The 12,742-nt window shown below is 35.0% G+C and overlaps 1 protein-coding gene across 2 annotated transcripts in view; it reads left to right on the forward strand.

The window, feature by feature from the left end:
• Positions 1-303: 303 nt before the first annotated feature.
• zbtb7b (zinc finger and BTB domain containing 7B) overlaps positions 304-12,742 on the forward strand; it is a 39,765-nt gene continuing 27,326 nt past the window's right edge. Inside the window, exons 1-2 of one of the 2 annotated variants that reach the window (XM_073847037.1) lie at positions 305-591; positions 3,276-3,353. The gene's annotated coding sequence lies outside the window, so the exon portion shown is untranslated. Of the gene's footprint in view, positions 592-3,275; positions 3,354-12,742 lie in introns of both variants that reach the window. The other variant, XM_073847039.1, reaches the window with a different exon arrangement.

A 12,742-nucleotide genomic window follows, 5' to 3' on the forward strand; every position in this document is an offset into this window, starting at 1 on the left:
TCGCTCCTGAATTTAGTGTAAATACAAGTCTGTTTCATTTACATCCGTGTGCGTTTGTGTGTGTGTCCTCGACTGACTATTATTTGACATGCAAATTCAGAGTTTGTCACTTGACTCATTTTTAGAAGCAGAAGTGGAAACGCGCGTTCAACATGAAAACGGAAGCAGCGCGTTAAAAGTGATCGAGTCCAGCAGCCGCCGCGGTCGCTCGCTCGGTCACTCATGCCCACCCTCATCAGCGCACGGGCGCGCGCGCAGGCCGCCGTGCACGCGCGCAGAGTCCGACCCCCCCAGTCCGCGCCCTCCCCACCCACCCCACCCAGCGGCCCTCCGCCGCCCGCAGAGCCAATCACCCGCGGCCGCTGGAAGTAGGACAAGCCGCTTCCTGGTTGCGGGTTTAAGGAGGAGCCGCCGGAGTCCGTCAGGAGCGGGTCAGAACCGGCGAAAAGACACCGGACAGAGCGAGCAGCCACTAGCGGAGACCGAACCGCGGAGCCGGATCCGTGCGCGCGGACGCGTCACATCGAGGAAGTGCGCGAGCGTGCAGTCAGGTGGGACACGGCGGGGGAAACTCAGGTGACACCGGCTCAGGTAAAGCGCTTCTCTTCCGCACAGCGCGAAATCGCCGTTCAGTCGCCGTTTTCTGCTGTTTAAAGCGCTTTTCGCTTTGCTTTGGTTCATTCGGTGTTGTTTTATTGATCCTCATCACCGCTTCCCCACCGGGGTCACGAGAGGACGTACACGTCATGGGTACTCGGTAACTCCCGTGTGACGTGTCTAACGTAGGCTATTTTGCTCGGGTTTCTGTCAAACGACCCTCGTTCTGTCATTGGAAATACTTCGCTGTCGTTTTCATTCATTCGGTGTTTGACGCGTTCGTGTGCGGCTCTTCACCTGACAGGTGAGTCCGCGCGTGGACACGCAAAACACGCAAAACCCTCTAAACACGCACTAGAATAATAAGTGGAGTTGACTTTGATGATAGTTTGTTTTAATTATGAAACGTGCGTTTTGATGCACTTTTGAGTCGGATTTGTCCTCGCGGAGACTCGCCCGTGCACGCGCGGACGGACCGGCTGAACCCGCTGAACCGGATCCGCTCGTGTTCTGAAATCGCCTATAACTGTAAAACACACCTGAAGCTGCTGCTGCCGCTGTTTGTGTGTTTGACAGTCCGCCGTTGCTCGTATTATTATTTTAATTATTCCTGTAGTTCAATTAGACTCTCACCTGCTGTCAGTCATAATTAATTCTCCGACCCCCCCACCCCTCACCGCCGTTGCCATAGTAACTTAATTACTCAGGTAATTCGGTCGGTCGGTGATGACGCGGTTCCTCCGCTGAGCTCCAACCCACCGAACGACACACAGAGACACTCAAACGAGTTTAACCCTGAAGAGCCTGACAAATCAAAGACATTAGTCAACATTTAGACTAAATACGTGACCCTGGACAACTAAACCAGTCATAAGGGTCAGTTTTTTCAATTGTTAGGATAGGATAATATTTGGCAGAGATACAACTATTTGAAAATCTAGAATCTGAAGCTGCAATAAATCAAAATATTAAGAAAATTGCCTATATAGTTGTCCAAACGAAGTTCTTAGCAATGCATATTACTAATCAAAAATTAAGTTTTGATATATTTATGGTAAAAAATGCACAAAATATCTTTATGGAAAATTATCTTTATTTAATATCCAAATTTTTTTTGTGGCATTTTGGCAATGTGTTTTTGGCTATTGCTATAAATATTTGGTCCTGTGTCACATATATTCTGATATAGTGAGAATTTGGGGCTCAGTTTTATTCAGAGGCTCAAACTGAGCATAAATATGAATTTGCTGAAGATGCTGATATTTCTATGATGAAATCTGTTGCTTGTGATGTAAATCAATGAGATGTTTATAACAGTCGAGCAGATACCGACATAAAATAAACTCAATATCAGTGGCTGCTCTATATCTCCAATACTCTGTCTGAGTAAGATGAGACTGAAATGATCCAAACATAAAATGCAATGCAGTCCAATGATGATCGAGAGATGAACAAGCAAACGCTCATCAAAAGACCCTGATGATCAGATTTGAGACTAAAAATGATTGATGGAGAATCAAGTAAAGCCAAGCTGCTTCAGTCCAGTAAGTGTTCATCTGGAAAAATATGACTATGGTTATTCTGACAACTACTTGAGAAAAATCAGTCAAGATTTACATTTACATTCAGACATTTAGCAGACGCTTTTATCCAAAGCGACTTACAAAAGAGGACAATGGAAGCAATCAAAAAAACAAAAGAGTAATGTCAAGTCTCATTTAGCCTAACACAGTACACGTATCAAGTTTTTTTTTTAAATTTTAAAATAAAAAAGCAAGCTATTGTTAGAGACAACATTTGACAGCAAAAACACACGTGAAGCACCAGCTGAAGAAGGAAGACGTTTGTACAATTACACTAAAGTGCTTGTACTTGATTAAAAACTGTGAACTATTCATTTCTATCAAAACTATTCATGAATCATATATGTGACTCTGGACCACAAAACCAGTCATTCGGGTCAATTTTTTGACATTGAAATTTATGAATCATCTAAACGCTGAATAAGCTTTGCACTGATGTCTGGTTTGTGATAGGACAATATTTGGCTGAGATACAACTATTTTATCTAAAATCTGAGGGTGCAAAAAAATCTAAATATTGATAAAATCACCTTTAGAGTTGTCAAACGAAGTTCTCAGCAATGCATATTACTAATCAAAAATTAAGTTTTGAGATAGAAAGAAAATGTACGGAATATTTTCATGGAACATGATTTTAATATCCCAATGATTTTTGGCGTAAAAGAAAAATCAATATTTTTGTATTGCTACAAATATACCCATGCTACTCACGCTCCAGGGTCACAAATGATCTTACGATTCTAGTGAACTGTTTTGTTTTTATGCTTTGTGTTTGTGCAATTTAACCAAATGGTCTCACGAGAGAGAGAGCTCTTGTTCTGTAAGTTTCTGTGTCTGTAGGAGTGATTTGAGCACGTTACAGTTAATGAATGAAATATATTCAACCATTCGAGTAAATGACGCTGTTGTATTTGTCTACGATCACGTGTTGGGAGAATTCGAGCCAGTGTTTCTCATGTTAAAGCTCTCGTTGCTCAATACGGTTGACGCCGAGGGCTGAACGTTTTTCATACGTCACCATCGCTGTTTCATATTGGATATCAATTGTGCATTCTACTTCTTTTGCATTTTTGACTGTGTGTGTCTGATCATCAGGATTGACCCACAGCGAGAGAGACAGACGGACAGACAGACAGACAGACAGAGGCGCGTCTGTGAGTTTATGGACTGGAGGTAAGAGCGATTAGTGTGATCAGAGAGTGTGTTTATGTGTGTAAGAGTGTGCGGGTGTGAGAGCGCTTCAGCATTTTTGCAGTGGTCATATGACTGATGCTGACAGAACTGTGACCGTCGCTCATGGATTTCCCTCTTCCTCTAAAAAGACCCTCAGACGAAACACACACCCACACGTGCGCCCACACACACACACACTGTTCCTGTAAATGCTGTATTCAGGGCATGTGGAGCCATGTAGAAATTTCCCCATATCACACTTACGGTTTTCACTTTCATGCAGTCACTGGAGGAGAGAGAGAGACAGAGAGAGAGAGAGAGATGGGGAGGGGGACAGATAAGAGAGAGAAAGAGAGAGAGACAGATGTGTGTAGGGTCATATGCTCGTTCGGCCGCGTGTCGTACAGTGAGCGTTTGCTCTGTCTGTCTTTTAGGAAGTGCAATCGTTAGCGTTTCCTTTTTCTGATGCAAAGTTTCACTCTTGTCGACAACTTGACCACCACAAACACACACATTGACGTCTACTTCTGCTGCTCTAATTGTAATGACTAACACTATTAACGAGCATTCAGTAAGCATTTCATTTATCTGAATGACAGTATGAATCATTTTTCTATCTTTGATCAGAAAAACAGATCACACTTGTGCTTCAGATATCGTTAGTGCATCATGTGTGTGTGACGTGGGCGGCTCTTTGATGCTCATGAATGTCATGTAGTGTGAAACGCTGATTTAAGTGTCTACTTTTAAGTTTCTGTTGCCAGTGGTGTATGAAGTACCTGAAAGCCATACTTAAGTAAAAGTACAGATATCTTACCAGAAAATGACTTTGGTAAAAGTTGAAGTCATCATTTAGAATACTACTTGAGTAAAAATCTTAAAGTACGTTATATTTATTATACTTTTTAAGTAATTTTTTAATCTTAAGGGCAGACTGCAGGCAAAAACACTGTTTTGTTCATGCACCTGACAAATTTGAGATTTTGGTCTTTCATAAAGTGTTTAGACTATTGGAAAGATACTATTGCGAGATACAAACACATATTTTCAAGAAAATAGTCAGAATTGTGAGTTTTATCTCACAATTCTGAGATAAAAAGTCAGAATTATGAGTTTAGAAACTTTGTGTTTGCTCACAAAAACTTTTGTGACGGAAATAAAGAGGTGAAAGAAAGAAAACGCTAAAGAAAAATGCAAATGCTTTTGTGAGAATTTTTTTTCATACAGTGTTGCAAAATTAAGAAAAAAAAACTTTTGCGGGTTGTGCATTGACATCTCGCAATTGTGACTGAGATCTTGATTCTGATTATTTTGTAGTAAGTAACAAATATGCTTCAGGGAAATGTATGAGAGTAAAAGTATACATTTTAATCAGGAAATGTAGTGGAGTAAAAGAAAAAGTAGGCTGAAAATAAAAACTCAAGTAAAGTACAGATACTCCCCAAAAATACTTAAGTACTGTAACAAAGTATTATCACTTTGTTACACTACACCACTGGTTTTTGGAGAATAAAATGTTACAATTTGGTTGAAATAATGTTACATTGTCATTAAGTGTAACTCAATATGTATGTAACAATTGTAACAACATGCTTATTCTGACTTGTACATATTCAAATATATAAACGAATAAGGACGCATATTAACTTTTATTGTATTTCAGATGAGTAAAACAAATGGCAAATGGGGAAAAAACTAGGATAGTAGCAAATTTTAAAAAATGTAGAATTGCACTAATTAGAACTTGGGGCAAAGGTAATTTGTCTTTTAATATGTCATAACTTAATTTTTGTTGTAAATATGTCTGACAAGATTGACACTGAATGACATCTTAGTGGGAGTCTTCTGTAAATTAGGGAAAAATGTAGGATATTTATTTTTTGCTCAGAAAAACACAAATAAAAATGCAGTTAAATTAAACAAAACTTTTTAATATTTTTTTTTGTGAAAAACAGCAATTTAAAGCAGTATTACACTTTTTGTTTTATACTTAAACCCTTTTTCGTCTTTGACCCATGTACATTTTCCCATCAGAATTCAGGCAAACTCTGTTACACTTACATATAAAAAGCTGCTGTAAACGATTAAATTAACTGATGATGTGTAATTTTTACATTATTATAATGTGCATGTGATAAAAAAGTGTTTAAGATAAATATATAGGGAGCTGACAAATAGCAAGAAAAAAATACTTTTTTTGTATGTAAAAGACCCTTTTTTTAACATTTTTACTGAACTGTACCCTAAATTTGTTCTATGGTGTGACAGAGAAAAAAAATAAGAAAAACCCTCTTAATAATATACAAATAACATGAGAGAGATCTATCTTCATTGTTAGAGACTTATTTTCACATAGTGTTATTTATTTAATATGAAATTATAATTAACATCATTTTCCCCCATGACAAGCTTTACTGTCATCTGTTCAAAACTAATGAAAATTATACTAATTATTTTAAGATGAGTGATATTTATATCTATCCTATTGCAATACTCAGCTGTTTTCTAAAGATATTTTGAGATTAAAACAAATCTGTGGTTCTCTCATGTGTGTCACACCGTAGGACAGAAATGGTAGTTATTAAAGTATTTCTATTTAACCGTGAACATGTCAAAGGAGAAAGAGTTTCATTTTGATACAAACAATAACATGTTTTTTTTTAAACAAAACAAAACAAAATTCCCCCTAACAAAATTCAGTCTTTTATTCAATCAGTCTGATACTGAAACTCTTCTAGCCCCCCAAATAGACACATTTATACTTATTTTCATGACACTTTATAACAGTACAAGAGAAAGTTGTTTTATAGTTAATGTAAATATTGCATTTAAGAACACTGAAAAATATCAAAAAAGAAAAAAGGAGTTAAACAAATCTTATTTAATGATTTAAAATGCTTCTTAATGAGACCTTGTCCTCTGGAGTGACATCTATTTTCTTTCTGCATCGTTCTCTTAGGATCTCCCCTCTTCTGGTGAATCTCTGTTCATTTCCTGTCTATATTTCCGTGTCTTCTCTCTTCCACTAATTTGTCTCCCTCAGTTGATGCTGTCTCAAAAACAAAGCATCATATTTTATACTTGTTGTTATGACACTTTATAACAGTACAAGAGAAAAATAGTCTAATTAATGTAATTATTGCATTTAAGAACATGTCCGGTGGATATTTTCTGTCACACCAAAGGACATTTCAGCATTTGCTATTCCGAGCTGACCTTTCATTAGTGGATAGCAACATGCAGTTTTTAATTAACAGATATAATTTAGGGGTGTCACACCAAAGGACAACCAAACGTAACACTTTTGTAGTGGTTCCAAAAAAGTTAAATATTTGAACAATTCTAACCAGTAACATGATCTTGAATAAACATTTTCTCTGGAATTGGCCGATTTAAAATCAGGAAATGGTGTCACACCAGAGGACATGGTTTACAGAGATAAAATGTATCAAGTTCCTACGCTTCCAAAAATATATGGATGAAAAAAAGATTGCCATTTACTAAAACAGACACTTGTACGATCATGCCAGAGGTATTTATTAACATGCTTTTCTTTTTTAATTTATAAAAGTTGTCATTTATTGAATCTAGCTTGAGACAGTCACACCACAGGACATTATGACGAGTAACACAGCTTTTATAATAACAGGTTCATGCAGAACAAAGAATTGTTTAACAATGTACTGTATTTTAAATAACGACAATTTTAATTATATTCATTTTTATCTTGTGGGACAGTGAAAAACCCACAGATTAAAATATAGGGCTGTCAGTCGATTAAAATATTGAATCGCGATCAAACGAATGATTGTCAAGAGTTTGATCTGACATTTTTATCTGTTATAAATGTACCTTAAATTAACACTTTTTAAAAGTTTTTAATACTCTAATCAAAGTGTTACAATTTGGTTAAAATAATGTTACATTGTCATTCGGTGTAACACAATATTTATGTAACAATTCTAACAACATGCTTATTCTGACTTGTGCATATTCAAATATATAAAAGAATAAGGGAGCATATACATTTTTTGTGTGTTTTAAATGAGTAAAACATTCTTACTGACAAATTGGCAAAACCGAGGAAAGTAGCGAATTTTAAAAATGTAGAATTGCACTAATTAGAATTTGGCGTAAAGGTAATTTGTCTTTTAATATGTCATAACTTGATTTGTGTTGTAAATACGCCTGACAAGATTGACACTGAATGACATTTTAATGGGTGTCTTCTGTAAATTAGGGGAAAATGTAGGATATTTATTTTTTGCTCAGACTCAACTTTGCTACACTTTTTAATTTTTTTTTTTTGAAAAACAATAATAAATGATAAGTAACTTTGTCTGTTCAATTTTTTACATTTTTACATTTTTACTGAACTGTACCCTAAAATATGGATGCTTTAAGCAAATGTATGTTTATTATATATAGTGTTAGTGAAATCATACTCGACATAGAACATGAAGACTAGACATGTTTCAAAGAGGTCATAGATTTTTTCAAACATGCTCATGTCTATTAGACACATGAAAAAAAGAACATAGAAATACCAGGTTCCCATGACTTCTCTTTCTTTGCATTCAGCAGTTTACTTACACAAGCCTGTTGACATTATTTGCAGGACAAGGCAGCTCACTTCTTCTAAACAAAAATGTTCAAATGCAAAATGTACATTTATTATTTATTAATACATTTGTTTGCCTCTCAGTGCCCACATACTGAGATTTGATGTAGCCAAGTTCTCAACAAAATTGTTTCTTGTTATATTGTAGTGTTTTTGTTGTCAGACAACCAAAGTAATATGAAATAATGACTGAAAAAACTCATGGTCTCATGAAAATGCATACCAGTTTCTATTTGGTGTGATATTATTACTATTTAGCAAAAATATTTTCTGCTATTTATTTAATACAGTGCCTTGCGAAATTATTCATACCCCTTCATTTTTTCACATTTTGTTATGTTGACACTGGAAATGTATCTCAGGAGCATCATATTGCTTCTAGATGTTCCTACACTTGGAGTGGAGTTAAACTGTGGCACATTCATTTGAATGAGTCTGATTTAGAAAGACACACACCTCTCAGAAAAGGTCTAACAGCTGAAAATGCAGATCAGAGCAAAAACCAAGATAACTGCCTGTAGAGCTCAGTGACAGACTTGCGTTAAGGCGATGATCTAGAGAAGAGTTCAGAAACAAATCTGCTGCATTGAAGGTTGACAGAAGCATTCTCCATAATGGAAGACCATTGGAACAACTAGGACTCTAGAAAATGTCCAAGCTGACAGAGATGGAGAGGAGAAAAGGTGAGGCAAAGAATGGCAGATAATTGCCAAATGCAGATGTGCAAAGATGCTCACATCAGACCCCAAAACACTTGAGGCTGTAAATGTGCTTCAACTATGGACTGAGTTAAGGGGATGAATACTTATGCAATCTACTTATTTCAGTGTTTGATTTTTAATACATTTGCAAATCTGGTTTTTACTTTGTCATTATTATGGTGTATGGAGTGTAAATTGATGTGGAGAAAAACTAATTTAAAGCAGTTTAACATAATGCTGCAACAAAACAAAATGTGAAAAAAAGAAGGGGTATGAATACTTTTGCAAGGCACTGTATCTCCTACAAGAAAAAATCTCCTCTATGCTGTGTTTTGGAGTGATTTTCATATTCAAAGCATTCATCGATTCTTATATTCACAATTATCATCATTTAATCCGCTCACATTGTTTCTCTGTGGAACATAAGATCATTTGAGAAATGTTTTTTTTTGGCCTTAAAATGAAAGTTTCCAGTGTTCTCTCGCAGAAGTAAGTCGAACGGGTTTGAAGGAAATGAGGGAGTAAATGATGACAGAATGATGATTTCTGGATGAACCGTCATTTTAAATCATCATCAAGTCCTACAGTCCTCATGATCTCATTCACAGATGTAGAGTTAGTCAGAGTAACCAGCTAACTAAAGAAACACAATCCCGTCAGTGAGGGACTGTGGTCAAACCGTGCTGATTTTCACAGATTAATGACGTTAGGATGATTCACCGCTTTGCAGTCGGAGGATTAATGTTGGTTTCTCTTCTAGCGTTCGTTAGTTTGATCGGGAGCGCTTCTCTCTCTGGCGTTTGTCGAATAAAGCATTGCACGCTTTTGGATGGCTCTCGTTGGTGAAGCCATCAGATTTGATACGCAGGTGTTTTTGGAGGGAGATTCTCATTCTCCGTGACTCATCAACTTTTTGCTGTTTCTGTTTGATATGTGACTGATTTAGAAATGCTTGAAACGTTGAAAGTGTTGACCTTTTGACATTTAGAGTTTGTAGGATGCTTTCTGTAATGTGTGTTTCAGAGCATTTATCGCCGACTGAGTTTCGTTTGAGGCCTCTCTGAGAAAGCAGCAGCAGCGTGGATTCAACTGTTTATTAAAGCTTGCACAGAATCAAGCGTTCATAACTGAAGCTGAATAAAGACACTGATGTCTTTTAGAGCTGCTTGACAGGGAACAAATTTAGGTTATAAAGTACTGTGGGAAGATTGTTTTGAAATGTTTCTAAAACACTGACATGTCCAGGTTTTTTTGTCGTGAGTAAAATGTTATTTAAAGGTTATAAAAGTGCAACGTCTTTAAGTTGAGAGAGAATGTTCTTAAAATATTAAAACAGTGAAAATAAAGTAGTAGAACACTGTGTTCTACTACTTTATGTTTTATTAATGGAAGTAATTCATCTTTTATTTTGACATTATGGGAATGTTACTTTTGAATGTTCACTGAAACAAGTTGCAACATTTAAAAAACAAATGTTGCTCCTTGTTTCATTTTTTAAAAACTGTTATGTTTCGAACATTCAGAGCACATTCAGAAATACATTTTTATGATTGCATGTGAACATTGGAACAATGTTCTTAGAACATATGTTTGTTAGCTGGGTTAGCTGACTGGATGTTGTTAAAATATTAAAAAGGTAAAAATAAAGTAGTAGAACACTGTGGGAAAAAATTGCACTGCAAAAAAAGCTTTCCTTACTTTTTTGATTTTCTTGTTTCCAGCCAAAATATCTACAAATTCTTAAATCAAGAAGGACTTTCTAGACTTATAATAATTATTGTCTTGTTTTCAGAAAAAACACTCAAAATTAAGTGCATTTTTGCTTAAAAGAAGCTAAATAATCTGCCAGTGGGTTAAGAAAAATAATCTTGTTTTCTGTTTGTAATAAGTTTTTTCTGCTTACCCCATTAACAGATTATTTTGCTTGTTTCAAGCAAAAACTCACTTCATTTTGACTTGTTTTTTTTTTCTGAAAAAATTTTAATATTTTTTCTTTGTCTAGAAAATCCTTCTTGATTTAAGAATTTGTAGATATTTTGGCTGGAAACAAGACAAAATAAGTAAGAAAAGCATTTTTCCAGTGTTCTGCTACTTTATTTTCACCTTTTTAATATTTTAAAACATAATGAGACATTCATCAAGTACAAATAACATCTTAGAGACGTTCCCGAGAATTTTAGTCTCGGAAAGTTTTCTTTGAACATCAGGAGAACGTTTAGCAAGTAAAAACATCTTAAGGACGTTTCTAAGAATGTTTTCTCTCAACATTATGAGAATGGATGTCAAATATTACTAAAGTTACATTTAGAATGCGTTTGATAAATGTTACTTTAAGAATATTTTTGTACTGTTAAAAAAACATTACTGGGAACATTGTCTGATATTTGATGAAGTTTCCATCATTGTTTGTGGTATTTTCCTTTTTATTTCTGCGAAGCTGCTTTCAATCAATCTGTATTATACGAGGCACTGTAGAAATGTGATTTGACTTGACGTGAAGGTAGAAGAAATACAGTGGAATTGAAAAATAATGACCTCAAGCTGCAGAAATTCTCTTCTGTGTTGTATTGGTGTGATTTTTATAATCAGAGCTGTACAGAAACTCGGTTCTGAGTGTTTATTTGTCATAAACTGGGCTGCGAGTGTCAGACACCCTCTGTGGGTCGATTTCAGCGCTGCAAACCACTTCTTTGTTTTGTAGAGCTTTACATGTTTCCTCACATTAATGCAGTAATTTGCAGAGGAGAAGATTCTAGAGAATCTGATGTAATAAAATGTTAAATGTTGTGGCTCCTCTGCTAACAGGAAACGTTCTCAGATCATTCTGAAAGTTCCAGTAACGTTATTAGAATGTTCATTCAAAGGTTTCTGGTCTTCAATCATATTCAAAAAAAGGTCTGCACAAAAATGTTTCATTCATGAAACGTTTCCTGAAACATTTTAATTCATCTAAAGTGTTGCTACTTGTTTCAGTGAACATTCAAATGTAACATTGTCATGATGTTTGCAAAATGATCAAATGCAATGCAAGAAAACATGTTTTTAAAACATTTAAAAAAACTGGATGTTTTGAACATTCAGAGCACATTCAGAAACAACGCTCTTAGAGCATATGTTTGTTAGCTGAGTCAGAAGATTATTTGGTAACACTCAAAGCCTTTATGTATAATGCATATGTTGCATAATATCTTTTTGATAAATAACTGTAACCAAAGTTAAAATGCATAAATAATATTCAAAGGTTTGTTTGTTGTATTTTAATGCATTATACTTTCTAAAGGTGTAACGATGAAAGATAAGTATTATTTATTTATATGTATATATATGCTACTCATGAATTTGGAATCAGTAAGACTCATCAAGGCTGCATTTATTTGATAAAAAAATACAGAAATATTGCAAAATTTTATTACAGTATAAAATAATGGTTTTTATTTTTATATACTTTAAAATATAATTTATTGCTGTGATACAAAGCTGAATTTTCATCAGCTGTTACTCCAGTCTTAAGTGTCACATGATCCTTAGGAAATCATTCTAATATACTGATTTATTATTAGAATTATCAATGTTGGAATCAGTTGTGCTGCTTAATATTTTTGTGGAACTTGTGATACTTTTTTCAGGATTCTTTAATGAATAACAAGTTAAAAAGAACAGCATTTATTCAAAATATAAATCTTTTTTTAACAATGTACATCTATGCTATCACTTTTTATTAATTTAACACATCCTTGCTGAATAAAGGTATTCATTTTGAAAAAGTACTGAGTACTGAGTGAATAAAAATGTACTGAGCCCAAACTTTTGAACAGTAGTGTATATTGTTAGAAAACTTTCTATTTTAAATAAATGCTGTTCTATTTAAACTTTTATTGTTTAAATAATCCTGAAAAAGTATCACAGGTTCCAAAAAATATACACATATTAAGCAGCACAACTGTTTCCATCACTGATAACAAATCAGTGTATTAGAATGATTTCTGATGGATCATGTGACATTGAAGACTGCAGTAATGATGCTGAAAATTCAGCTTGATCAAAGAAATAAATTAGATTTTAAAATA

This window comes from Garra rufa, chromosome 9 (assembly GCF_049309525.1).
Source record: "Garra rufa chromosome 9, GarRuf1.0, whole genome shotgun sequence".
Classification (NCBI taxonomy): Eukaryota; Metazoa; Chordata; class Actinopteri; order Cypriniformes; family Cyprinidae; genus Garra; species Garra rufa.